The following is a 14,325-nucleotide window of genomic DNA, read 5'->3' on the forward strand; positions in this document are numbered from 1 at the left end:
GTCTCAGGTTCCTGCTGGGCCAGAGACATTTTATGCAGGTTGTGAGGGCGTAATGGGTCTTATGTTTGCTCAGCTTCAGCCTCCTCGCGTCCACGCTGCACGAGTCTCATCAATGAAAGAGCTAAAAAATTCATATGTATGTGTTTCTTACAGGGATTTTTTTCATGTTCTGTTCCATGCTCTTTGTAGCTCAGCCTCAGATGGTGAGGGCAAAGAGAAAATCACTGGCTTCTCGCTAGACTACTGGTTTGAAACGGTTGTGTAGCCTGTTTTCTATATGATGGCCCTGCATGCAAACCAGTGAGAGGCACGCAATTCTGTTTTCTCTCTAGCCGTGGTTACGCAGCCGCAGCACCACAGAGCCTATTAGAATTGCATTTTCATGCAGTATCAACCATCTCGGTCAACTGTTCCATCAGAGGGGAGTGACTCGCCCAGTGCGTTACCAAAGGTGAATGGAATCAAGGTTGTGAGCCTTAATATATAAGTTCATTTACAAGACTGCTGCATTCCTCCTCAGGGTGATGAGGTCTTGGATTCAGCTTCTCGAAGTTGCACTCTGTAGTGGTGAGAACAGACTGTTCCTTAAAGTGGTTGTTCAGCTGACTGGTCAGCCAAAATGTGTTTGCTATCTAAAGTTAGCTTCTTTAGGCTTTAGGTAATGGAGGCTTCTGTACTTCAGTTAGCATTGTGCCAACTGCACGCCATGGGTAGCGCCATCGTCTCACAGCAAGAAGGGCCTGGGTTTGATTAACGGCTGGATAATCGAATCCTTTCTGGGTGGAGTTTGCTTGTTCCCCCTGTGTCTGCGTGGGTGAGTGTGTGTGTGAATGTACATGTCTGTCTGTCTGCCCTGCGATAGACTGGTGACCTGTCCAGGGTGTGTCCTGTCTTCCAGGGATCGCTGGGATAGGCTCCAGCTCCTCCTCCACGACCAAGAAGTATAAGCAGCTTAGAAAGAGTGTGTGTGTGTAACTGCGTGCCTAAATCATCACATACTTGTCTCAAAATGGATTAACCTATACGAAAATGTATATATTTGGGACAACAGTATAGAAATGAAACACTGTCCTCTGAAAATAACTCAAGGCACAGCCATTAATGTCTAAATAGCCAGCAACACAAGTGAGTCCACCTCACAGTGAATATGTCCAAATTGTGCCCAGTTGTGTCCTTGTCCCTCCCTGGTGTCTTATGACTCATTAGAGTTAGAAGGTTCCAGGTGTGAATGGGGAGCAGGGCTGTTAAATTTGATGTTCTCGGTACAATTTGCTCATACTGGCCACTGGATAGTCAACATGGCACCTCATGGCAAAGAACACTCTGAGGATGTGAGAAATAGAATTTATGCTCTCCACAAAGACGCCTAGGCTATAAGAAGATTGCCAACACCTTGAAACTGAGCTATAGCACGGTGGCCAAGTTCATACAGCGGTTTTCCAGGACAGGTTCCACTCGGAACAGTCCTTGCCAGGGTCAACCAAAGAAGTTGAATCCATGTGTTCAGTGTCATATCCAGAGGTTATCTTCAAACATTAAATGCATGAATGCTACCAGCATTGCTGCAGAGGTTGAAGAAGTGGTAGGTCAGCCTGTCAGTGCTGAGACCATACGCCGCACAGTGCACCAACTCGGTCTGCATGGCTGTCGTCCCAGAAAGAAGCCTCTTTTGAAACTGACACACAAGAAAGCCCGCGAACAGTTTGCTGAAGACAAGCAGTCCGAGAACATGGATTACTACAACCATGTCCTGTGGTCTGACGAGACCAAGATAAACTTGTTTGGCTCCGATGGTGTGCAGCATGTGTGGCGGCGCCCTGGTGAGTAGTACCAAGACAATTGTCTCTTGGTACTCATGGTCTGGGGCTGCATGAGTGCTGCCGGCACAGGGCAGCTGCAGTTCATTCAGGGAAACATGGATTCCAACATGTGCTGTGACATTCTGAAGCAGAGCACGATCCCCTCCCTTTGGAAACTGCACTCCTTGGCAGTTTCCCAACTCAATAACAACCCCAAACACACCTCCAAGATGACAACTCCCTTGCTGAAGGTAAAGGTGATGGACTGTTCAAGTATGTCTTCAAACCTAAACCCAATTGAGCACCTGTGGGGCATCCTCAAGCGGAAGGAGGAGGAACGCAAGGTGTCTAACATCCAGCAGCTCTGTGATGTCATCATGGAGGAGTGGAAGAGGATTCCAGTAGCAAGCTGTGCAGCTCTGGTGAATTCCATGCCCAAGAGGGTTCAGGTGGTGCTAGACAATAATGGTGGTCACACAAAATATTGACACTTTGAGCACAATTTGGACATTTTTCACTGTGAGGTGGACCCACTTCTGTTTAGACATTAATGGCCATGTGTTGAGTTCTTTTCAGAGGACAGTAAATCTATATAAGCTGTACACTGGCTACTTTAAGTTATATCTAAGTTTCAATTCTGTAATTCATGAAAGATATACATAATATAGACATATGAAAAATATGATATTTTTATGATATTTTATATTATATTATGAAATATTTTTATATTTCATAATATAATATAATATAAAAATATGAAATAAAATATTTGCAGAAATGTGAGGGGCGTACTCCCTTTTGTAAGATACTGTGTATATATATATATATATATATATGTACCCCCAATATGTTAAATGTATCGCAGTCGCCCATGTGTGTTTTACTGTATATATGTTCTCTGTAGAAGATGTGCTAACTTACTTATTTCACTTATTTTTTAAAATAATTTATATTCTTATATTCTAGACATACTTATTCATTCAGTCAGTCATTCATTCGTTTTTTCACTGTTTATTGTTCTTCTGGTCGATTCCATTTTGTGTTTAGTTAATAGATTCAAGTGTAAGCCTTTGTAAAACAGTGTAAAAAAGCGACGCAGCTGCTACTACAGTTCAGCCTTAAAAACAGCTAAGATTTAGTCCATTTTAACAGATAATAATGTCTTACAGCGTCAGAGTGTCAGAAAACATATCATCTAGCCTATTACAGCTTACTGAACCCCTTCACGAGCTTTGAAGTGAGTGTGTGATGATTTAGACATGCAGTTAGCACGATGCTAATTGTTGATGATTAGCTATTACCTGACAGCTACATTAGCCTGATAGCTTGAGTCGCCTACCAAGATAAAATAAGGAAGCAAAACACGTCTTGGCTGACCGGCTACATTTGGGGTCGGAAGGACGACTGGGTAAAGCGTGTGTGCTATTTTTGCAGAGCTATCACTTTAAGGAGAAGAGACTGAACGCTGTGCTCCAGGCTCTGGTTCTCTGCAGCTACATGTAGTTTGGCTTGCTTTTACATTCAGCTAGCATACCATGTCATCCCTGATTGCCTTTAACGCTGTGTTTACTCGAATGATTCAGGCTGAAACATTGCGAGAAGCGCCGTGAAGACAGAGGGTTGCCCCCGTGCAGCTTCGCCAGAGGCTGTATGTTTTGGGTTTGTTTGTTTTTTTGTTTTTTTTTTCCAAGAACTGAAGTGCAATGCCATCTTTAGGTGTCTCCATTTTGACAGGCTTTAGTCGAGCCCACTTGGGCTTTTGCCCAAACCATTTCTGAACAAAACAAATTGTGCTGGCAGCCTATCATTAGCGAGTTTCTGATGGGTGCAAACAAGCCAAACTATTCAGTTCTGGGGTTTTTTCCCCAGGTTTGTTTTGTTGTCTAAGGTAGGGCATCCAGAGGACAAAGGCTGCTTTAGTTGTCTCTTCTAGTTTCATATGTAACTGGAAACATTAATCATTATTCCATCCGCATGCTAAGCAGGGATGCTGCAGGCCAAGTGTCATGGAATTGCCCATCGATCAAGCACGAGTCACACTTTTCCACACTAGCATTAGCGCTAATAGACACATCAAAGCTAATTCGTGGCCTCATTTTGAGCTGCATCTTCCCCCCTGATGTGGCACCGCACTCTCGGAATTCAAAATTACAGCCAGACTCAGCTCTTCCTTCCCTTCTGGATGTCTTCAGAGGTGGAAAATAGCAGCCCTGGACACTTTGATGGGCTTTCACACCTTTTTCTTCATCTTATCGAGGCCGTATTAATAGTTTCACACACTGTTCAGTTATTAGACTACTTATCTCTCTGTGGCCTTCAATTCCCAGATGTAATTGACTTTGGAGGCGGCTAGACTTCCTTCCGTGAGGGAAAGACATAAGAGTGTAATGGAAGACAGCAGTCTTGTGCACTTTGCTGGAAGATGAGCTTCAGTGATGCAGCTTTGGCAAGTTTTAATTCTAATACAATTTGTTTAAATTAACAGAACATTACGTGGAGAAAAGTATGGGGACACCTATACGTTATATCTACAGAAGCTTTTATGACATCCCATTCTAAATCCATAGGCATTAATATGGAGTTGGTCCCCCTTTGCAGCTATAACAGCTTCCACTCTTCTGGGAAGCTTTCTACAAGATTTTAGAGAGTGTCTGTGGGAATTTTTGCCAGTTCATCCAGAACAGCATTTTTGTTGGACGAGAGTGTCTGGCTCACAGTCTCCATTCTAGTTCATCCCAAAGGTGTTGGATGGAGTTGAGGTCAGGGCTCTGTGAGGGCCAGTCAAGTTCTTCAGCACCAAATTCACCCAGCCATGACTTTATGGGCCTTGCTTTGTCTACTGGGGTTCAATCATGCTGTAACAGAAAAGGGTCTTCCCCAAACTGCTCACACAAAGATGGAAGTGTACAATTGTCCGAAATGTCATGGTCTGCCGGAGCATTAAGATTTCCCCTCACTGGAACTAAGGGCTCTAGGCCAACCCCTGAAAAACAACCACATATCATCCTCCACCAAACTTAATAGTTGGCACAATGCAGTCAGGCATTTGCCAAACCCAGACCTGTTCGTCAGACCACCAATAGAGAAGCGCGAGTCATCACTCCACAGTATACACTTCCATTGCTCCAGAGTCCAGAGAGCATGCTTTCCATTGTTCGGCTTCTTTGTTTGATGTGTCCGTCTCCTTTTCTCAGTGAGGCTCTTCTTGACAGCTACACATCCTTTCAGACCCCCCGCGCTGAGTCGTCTTCTCACAGTGGAAGGATGGACAGAAACCCCTGTGGATGTTTTCAGATCTGATGCAGCTCGATTTTCTCCTCTCTCTCAAAGATGAAAGCTTTAAGTGCTGTTTATCTGATGAGGACAGTTTTGGTGTCTACCAGCTCTTCCAGGTGGTTGTTAGGAGCCCCATTTTCTGTAGCTGTTAATCATTTTTGAACTCCAGTTTTGGAAACTCCTGTTTTTTTTTCACTTGTTTTTGCTTTGACTTCTTCCTTCCTGAAGCAAGTGCATTGTTTTATGTCCAGTCTCCAGTTATAGCTCCTGAAAGAAGAATAACTTTTACCAAATGGCTTTTTAGACTGTGCTTCCTGGCCTTCATTATGAGAACACCATGTAATCAAATGGAATAGAAAAGGTCCAAAATTGCTTGGAATAAAATCTTGTTATATTAGAGTTGTCCTTCTCCAATTTTGGAGGTGCACAGAGCATGACTGCATCCAGACCTTGGTTAAATGCATAAATACATTGAAAATGAATGACATCACATCCTCAAGTCAGTCTGTGAATTATTAATAAGTACTGTAATATATTCCAATTGGTTTAGCGTAATGTATTACTTTGATAGGTAGTATTCTGGCCCTATTAGCTTCAGTTACCTGTAGTTCCTTCTCCCACTCTTATTAGGTTCTTGACAGTTTAATTTGTCTGAGCTCTTCAGACATGAGCATAATCTGTGCATTTTGTAGTAATTCTGATTTTGACATGTAATTTGCATCATTCTGATTAGATCCTACTGACTTTCACTTCTTGGTAGTAACATTAGCTTTTGGATCCACTGAGAAATTACAGAAGCCATGTTTAAGATGAAAGCATCACTTTAGTTATTGATAACTTGTAAATTAAAACGCTATTTTTATGTAGAAGCACTATTATAGATGCAATACTATTATAGATAAGAATTCATCATACCTGCACTGCAACAAAAACAATATCTCGGCAATTATGTATGTTTATATAAGTCCTGCATTTTATGAATGTCTGAATAAAATAATACTTTGATTGTGTCACGATTGGCCCCTCCCAGTCTTATCCATGTGCGTTTTTGTTTTGGTCCGGCCCCCTCGTTTTGTAACCCCTCCCCTAATTGTCTCCACCTGTTTTCCACCTGTCCCTGGTTATCCCTGTTGTATTTGAGCCCTGTGATTGCACGTTGTGTTTGCTGGTCTTTGTATCGGTCTTTGTCCTTGCCCTGTTTGAATCGTTGTTGGATGTATTGGTCTGTTGTTTGATGTGTTTGCTTTGTTTGTTTGTTTGATCCGTTTGAACCAGTTATTGTTTGTCATCATGTCTGGAATTCGATCTGTCCATATTGGCTCTATGACCCTGGACCATCTTGACCCTGACGTTGGATTTGCCCTCAATAAAAGTCGCTTACCTCCGCACATGCGTCCGCTACCTCGCTCCACTTTACAGATTGTATGCAAAGTAAATCAGAGTGGTTTGCTGTGAAATGCGAGTCAGGTTTATTCACAGTGGTGGTGACAGGAACCAGATGTCCAACTCTGAAAGCTCCCTCACAGAAAGTTATTCCATGAAATGGTTATAAATGCACTGCCTGATGTCTGAAGTATTGTTCTACTAAAGTTTTGAGATAAGATTTTGGCCTAAAACATAATTTTAAAAAGTCATCCATGGTGGAGGCAAAATAGACCCCAAAGAAAACCTACTTTGGAGATTGATCACTATTTTACCCTCATCAACAATCCAGCTAAAAAAAACAGAAGGCACACATAGGTTTACTGATCATTTTCGAAAGTAAATAAAATAGCTATATATGTGTTGAAGCCATGGCGACCCTTGGTTCCTATCAGCACCACTATAAAGAAAGAGTATACGTTTCTCTACAATGAACCATTTCACATCAAGCCACTCTGAATTCTCTCGAATGGTGACAACAATTGCCTTTAAAATGCTTTCACTTGCCAAGGTACACATTTTTTCCAGTGTGCTGCTTTGGTTAACTTTTGGACTTCTTATAACTCAGAATACAGAACTAATATAAGTCTACATCCTTCTTAGCTGCAGATAGCTCAAGTGCCAAAGCAAGGGTTATTGAAATATAGGCAATGTTCAAATGTTAATGACTTTCATTAAAGGAGTGCCAGTTAATCAAAGAGAAAGTGTCTCTCCAGTAATGTTCTAATGTTTCCTGGCAGCAGGTCATAATGGGATTTCTCCAGAGGCACTTCTGAACTGGAGGGTTGTTCTCAGAGCAGTGACCCTAAAACCACTCATTACTGCTACCTAAAAACGACAGTTAGATCACAACCTCAACATTGCGTTAACCTCCTTTATCTGTGTGTAAGAGTCCAGGAGTGGCAATCCAGCCATGAACATTCAAAATGTGATTAATAAGTTCATACACCCAAATTAGTAAGAGTATATAAAAAGGATGATAAAGAAAGAATGTAATATGCACTGGGATTAGTTTAATATGTGGAAGGGGGATAATGTAATTAAGTCGGCTTGACAAAGCCAACTTAGTGCTCTTCCTTTTATTAATCTACACATTTGATTTGTAACATTATCATATTGTTTTTTTTTTTCTCTTCAAGCTAGAACCATAAAGCTTCGCAGGATCATAGAGTCCATTCAGGAATAGTACACTTGTGCATTTGGAATCTATAGCAACCTTAACAACCACTTTGGACAACATAGCAATGATGTAGTGACACCTTAGCAACCACCTGGAATACTATAGTAATGCCATAGCTACACCTTAACAACCACCTGGAATACCATGGCAATAGCCTGGTAATACCTTAGCAACTACCTCAAATAGCATAGCAATGGCCTAGTACCATATTAACAATCACCTGGGACAAATTGGCAATGACCTAAGAACACCTTAGCAACCTCCTGGGATGCTATAGCAATGCCCTAGCAACACCTTAGCAGCTACCTCAAATAGCATAGCAGTGGCCTAGTAACACCTTAGCAACCACCTGGGATACTATAGCAATGCCCAAGCAACACCTTAGCAACTACCTCATATAGCATAGCAATTGCCTACCTGGGATACTATAGCAATGCCCAAGCAACACCTTAGCAACTACGTCATATAGCATAGCAATTGCCTAGTAACACCTTAGCAACCATCTGGGATACTATAGCAGTGCCCTAGCAACACCTTAGCAACTACCTCATATAGCATAGCAATTGCCTAGTAACACCTTAGCAACCATCTGGGATACTATAGCAGTGCCCTAGCAACACCTTAGCAACCATTTGAGTTTTCATAGTACAGGTTTGTCAAACCGACTTAAATAAAAAAAAAAAGCTATATATATATATATATATATATATATATATATGTACACAGTGGGTGAAATGAGTATTAATTAAGTGACCCTTATTAGTCTCACAAGGGGGAAATTTCACCTCTGCATTTAACCCATCCGTGAAGTGAAACACCAAATACACTCAATCCGCAGTGCCCGGGGAGCAGTTGGGGGTTAGGTGTCTGGCTCATGGACACCTCAGTCATGTGCTGTCAGCTCTGGGAATCGAACTGGCGACTTTCCGGTCATGAGGCTGGTTCTCTAACCTCCAGCCCATGACTGCCCCCAAATGAGTATTGAACACGTCACCAATTTTCTAAGTAAATATATTTCTAAAGGTGCTATTGACAATGCTCACCAGATGTCGGTAACAACCATCCAATCCACACATGCAAAGAAATCAAACCATAGATGTCCATAAATTAAGTTATGTGTAATAATGAGAAATGACACAGGGAAAAATTATTGAACACGCTTGCTGAAATTTACTTAATACTTCGTACAAAAGCCTTTGTTGGTGATGACCGCTGCAAGACGCCATTGCTCAGGTGTGATTTTGACCCATTCTTCCACACAAACCCTCTTCAAATCCTCAAGGTTCCATGGGCTCCTTCTATGAACTCTGAGCTTTAGTTCCTTCCATAGATTTTCAATTGGATTCAGGTCAGGTGATTGGCTGGGCCATTCTAGCAGCTTTGTTTTCTTTCTCTGAAACCAATTGAGAGTTTCCTTGGCTGTGTGTTTGGGATAATTGTCTTGCTGAAACGTCCACACTTGTTTCATCTTCATCATCCTTTTAGATGGCAGCAGATTTTTATCAAGACTGTCTCGGTACATTTGTCCATTCATCCTTCCTTCAGCTATATGAAGCGTGCCAGTGCCGCATGCTGAAAAACAGCCCCACACTATGATGTTCCCACCTCCAAACTTCACATCTGTATCTTTTGCAACAATAAGGTTGCAATGGTCTTGAGATAGCTCACTAGTTTTACCCATCATGAGATGTTTCTTGTGTGGCACCTTGATAATGAGAAACCTTTTTATAGGCCATCAGTTGAACCAGCTGATATTAATTTGCACTAAGTGGCAGGATTGCTTTCTAATTCCTGATAGATTTCAGCTGGTGTCATGACTTTCCATAACTTTTTGCACCACTCTTTCTTCATGTGTTCAATACTTTTTCCCTGTATTATTTCTCATTATTACACATAACTTAATTTATGGACATCTATGGTTTGATTTCTTTGCATGCGTGGATTGGATGGTTGTTACCGACATCTGGTGAGAATTTCATGTCAATGGTACCTTAAGAAATATATTTACTTAGAAAATTGGTGACATGTTCAATACTTATTTCACCCGCTATAGATATAGATATAGATATATGATGTCCTGACCATCAGTCTTCCCTGCCATCTGATCATCGATCATTGTCGATCATTGACCTCTGACACAAGGAGCTCTGGTACCATATACACTTATGAACATCCTTGTGTTTGAACATGGTGTTCGTTATGGACAATCCATGCCTGGCAAAGAAGTCCAATAACAATTCACCATTTGGGTTTAGATCGGGCAAGCTGTTCTTCCCAATCACGGCTCTCCATGTCTCCCAGTCATTGCCAACATGAGCGCTAAAGTCTCCCAGTAAGACTATGGAGTCTATAAGCAGGACCCTTTCCAGAACCACGCCCACTCGCTCCAAGAAGGCCGAATACTCTGACCTGTTGTTTGTGCTTATGCACCAGTTTTCCTCTCTGCGATTTTAATTCGCATTGAGGTGACCCTCTCGTCCACCGGGGCAAACTCCAACTGCACAGCCACCAGCCGGGGACTTCTGAGTATCCCCACTCCCGCCCAGCGCCTCTCACCTTGTTTAACCCCTGAGTAGGAGAGGAACCATCCCCTATCAAGGAGTTTGGTTCCAGAGCCAACACTGTGGGTGGAGGTAAGCCCAACTATATCTAGTTGGTACCTCTCAACCTCCCGCACAAGCTGTGGCTCCTTCCCCCCCAGGTTACATTTCACGTACCAAGAGCCAGTTTCTGCCACAGGGGCCTAGGCTGCCAAGGGCCCCCCTGCAATCTCCCACTGCCTATACAGCACTGCACCGCTCCCCCATGCTGGACCTTGAGGGTGGTGAGCCCACATGGTCTCCCCACGCTGCCTCTTCGGGCTGGGCCCGGCTGGGTTACGTGGGCTGCCCGGCCACCAGGCACTCACCGGGAAGACACTACCCCCAGGCCTGGCTCCAGGTGTAGGTCCCGGTGACCCTCTCCCAGGTAGGGTACATGATTGTGTGTGTCCGGTTTTCATGGTGGGTTTTTTTGTATCGTGTTAGTCTGGGTCTTCAGTCCTGACCTGTTCGCTCTGGGAGACCCTGCCAGGAGCATATTGCTCCCGACAACTTAGCTCTGAAGATCTCTAGACCACACAAGCCCTTCCGCCACGACAAGACCCCGATCCAGGAAGGGTGTGTGTGTGTGTGTGTGTGTGTGTGTGTGTGTGTGTGTTTGGGGGGGGTGGGGGGGTGGATATGCATATGACAGCAACGATATATAAATAATTCAGTTTTTGGTCCAATTACAAAATGCACGGTTTAAAGCATTTGTTCCTCTTAATTCACCTATGACAAGTTTACATTTGTGATCAATATTTTCTGTCAAAAACAGAATTTATTTGCATTTAAATATCTCTCGACCTTTTATTTCATATCACTTCAAGATATTTTCAGCCATGTGCATTCACGTGCTTATAGAGCTCATTTCAGGTTTACATTGCATCTGACCCAGATAATGTTGCAGTCTAGCATTAATATCATCTCCAGCAATGTGTCAGAGCAATAAATCAAGCAAGTGGTTTGGAACATTTTGCCAGCAAAATAAAACCCTCAATGATAGCCTTTCTCTTCATTTGTTGCCAGTAATACATACACTCGCCCCAGCAGGCACGCTTTAAAAGGTCTTCATCCCAACTTCCAAAACAAAGGTGCCTTTGACACTTTTATTTGGCCTAGTTTCTTGGACAGGGCTATTTGTCTGTGGCTACCATACTGAGAGATGGGCTTCATTGCTGGACTTTTCAACCCAACCACCCCCCTTCCCCCAGATGAAACTAGAGTGGCTGATGTGGATACATGATTCAGGTCCCAAAGATTTTCCATATTGACACAGTACGGAATATGTATATACAACAGGCTCATTCCTAGTCATGAATTCCTTTGAGAAACTGGTGTTGGCATAACTGAAGGATTTCCGAAATCTCTTCCAAGACCCCCTGCAGATTTCATTTCAGGCCAGTGGGTCTGTTGATGATGCAGACCACATACAACACTTTATTCTTCAACATCTTGACCAGCCAAAGACCCCTGTACCACAATAAACCCCCCAAACCAGGTGTTCCCACCTCCACTAACTTCCTCACAGGAAAACAATAATAATAGGAAAAGGGAATGGTGATTAAGGCTGGAGAAATTCACATCTCTTTAACAATTAGCACCTATGGCCCCCAGGGATATTCACTACCGTTCAAAAGTTTGGAGTAACTTAATCAGTAAATTTGATTCTATGGTAACACAAAGTAAGTGTCACAGTGCACAGCTGAATGGGAAAGTTTGAGCTACACTGCAAACAATGGCATCTTGTCAAATAAAATGATCTTAAATACAATCAATACATTTTATATTTTACTTGTTGATTTTGTTACAAGTTTAAATTAAGATTATATCCCATATTTCTAGACACGTTATACTTGTTTTAAGTAAAATGATCTCACTATATTGCATATAATTGTGCTTGTTTTGAAAATGTGCTTGAAACCAGCAAAATTCCTTTTGAAAAAAAATCTTCCTGTATAGTGAGATAATTTTATTCAATAAAATGACCAAAAACAAGTAAATAGTGTCTGGAAATCAGTTAAATAATTGTAATTTAAGCGTGCAACAATCTCAACAGGAGAAATATTAGCTTTATTGACTATATTTAAGATAATTCTACAATAAAATGTGATGTGCATAAGTAGCACTATATGTTTTGTAAGGTCTCAAGGTTCATTTGACTCATGAGCCTTTAATCTATAAAATAAAGTCAGATATAAACAATTGTGTAATAAGTTTGTGGCTCTTTAAAACTTCTCAATATGAGCTTAAACTTAAACACTATAGGCTCCCCAAGTGTCTGACAGACTCATTTTCACACTTTTCTCAAATATTTGAGGACTGATTCTGGGCTCGTTAGGGGGAGGGGCTCATTATCTCTGGTTTGCTTTCACACACACAAATTCCATCCGAACTATGAATCAATTGCACAGTTCCATACATCACTTTTCTGCATGCAGGCTTCCAAAATGGGCAGGACCAACTTCCTCCATTTGCTGCTTTTTTATTATTTGGCTTGGATAAAAACACTCAACCAGCAAAAAACAGCACTTTTTGTCAACAACAGTCCGGCATCACAAAACCTGATAAGGGAAGTGCCACGATAAGTCAAAGCAGTCACATTACAAAATAAACCAATGATGTAACCCTACACATTGTGCTGGGAGCAGCTAACTTCTACACGTGCTGCAGACCACACCACGGTTTGCTGGAAGTGAACCCCAGACCACCAATTTCAGGAGGACCAGAGATCTGTGCTTGAACAGCTTTCACACTTGACCAAGTGCAAGTGAACCTGGGTCCAGAAAAAGCGATTATAACACAAGAGAAGACTACAAAAGACATCTAAACACTTCTTATTTACAATTTTTGAGAACTGCAATAACCTTAAGTAATGGAATGTAAAATCTCTGATAGAACTACGTTTATGCTGGTCATGTATGCAAAGCAAAACCCCCACATCACTGTCAATGATCCTACAGAAAGATTAAGCCAACAAATGAATAATAATGTACATCTGTGCAGTGTTGTTGAGAGCAGAAGTGGGTATATTTATTGACTCCACACTAAGTGAGAAGGGCTGACATTTAAAACATGCATACAGAATGTAATTTAGAAAAACAATCAGCAGTCTTGATTGTGGAATAAGCTTACTGGCTGAAACTGACATAAACAGGTATAGAAATAGTTTTCAATGAATTTTTCTATCATCTATAGTGCTGAAGAACTTCAGTCGGTACCATAAATGTATTGAATTTTGATACCCAGCCCTAGTCCTCCCTGCTGCTATTTTCACTGTACACTAATGACTTCACCATACAGACCCCGCTGTCAATGTCCTGCCTATGAACAGATGGTTGAAAAGCCAGTTCTCTGGAGCAGTCCCAACGACTTGGAGCTGAACGCACTCAAACCAGCGGAGATGACCATGAACTTTGGCCCTGCCAGCCTTCACCACCCTCAAGAAAACTGTAATGGCTGTAGAGACCTTTAACTTCCTGGGAGGGTGGGTGGAACCTGGAGTGGGAAATCTTATCAGCATCAACAAGAAAGGTTGTGGGTCCATCATTACCACCATCATCACAGTCTGTTTCAGCTCCACCATTAAACATGAGACTCACAACCTGCAGTGCATCATTAGGCCTCCAGAAAAGACCATTGCTGTTAATCGGCCTGCCCAGCTGGGTACACCTCCAGAAGCGAGGAGGCATGCAGAGAAAATCACTGCAGAGCCGGTGCATTGCACTGCGACAGTCACCTGTTTAAACTCTCTCACTTTAGCTGCTCTGTTAGTTTCTTCAGCCTAAAGAAGATGAAAACATCCAAACTCTGGAAATGTTCCATATACTCTATTAAGGTGCATATAATACAGTAACAGTATTCAGGGACTTTAGTTCTTTCAAGTGGATATATCCCCATTAAATTTACGCTCCTAACATCTTTTCATTTTTACTTATAAATATGAACAAAAAAGTTCTGAGGTGCGAGGAGTTTCGCTTCTTTACAACATAGTGGTTGATTTTTGGCCCATTTATCTTGACAAACCTCCAGCTCCATCATGTGTGTGTGTATATATATATACATTTTC

The sequence above is a fragment of the Pygocentrus nattereri genome, chromosome 15 (assembly GCF_015220715.1).
Source record: "Pygocentrus nattereri isolate fPygNat1 chromosome 15, fPygNat1.pri, whole genome shotgun sequence".
Lineage (NCBI taxonomy): Eukaryota > Metazoa > Chordata > Actinopteri > Characiformes > Serrasalmidae > Pygocentrus > Pygocentrus nattereri.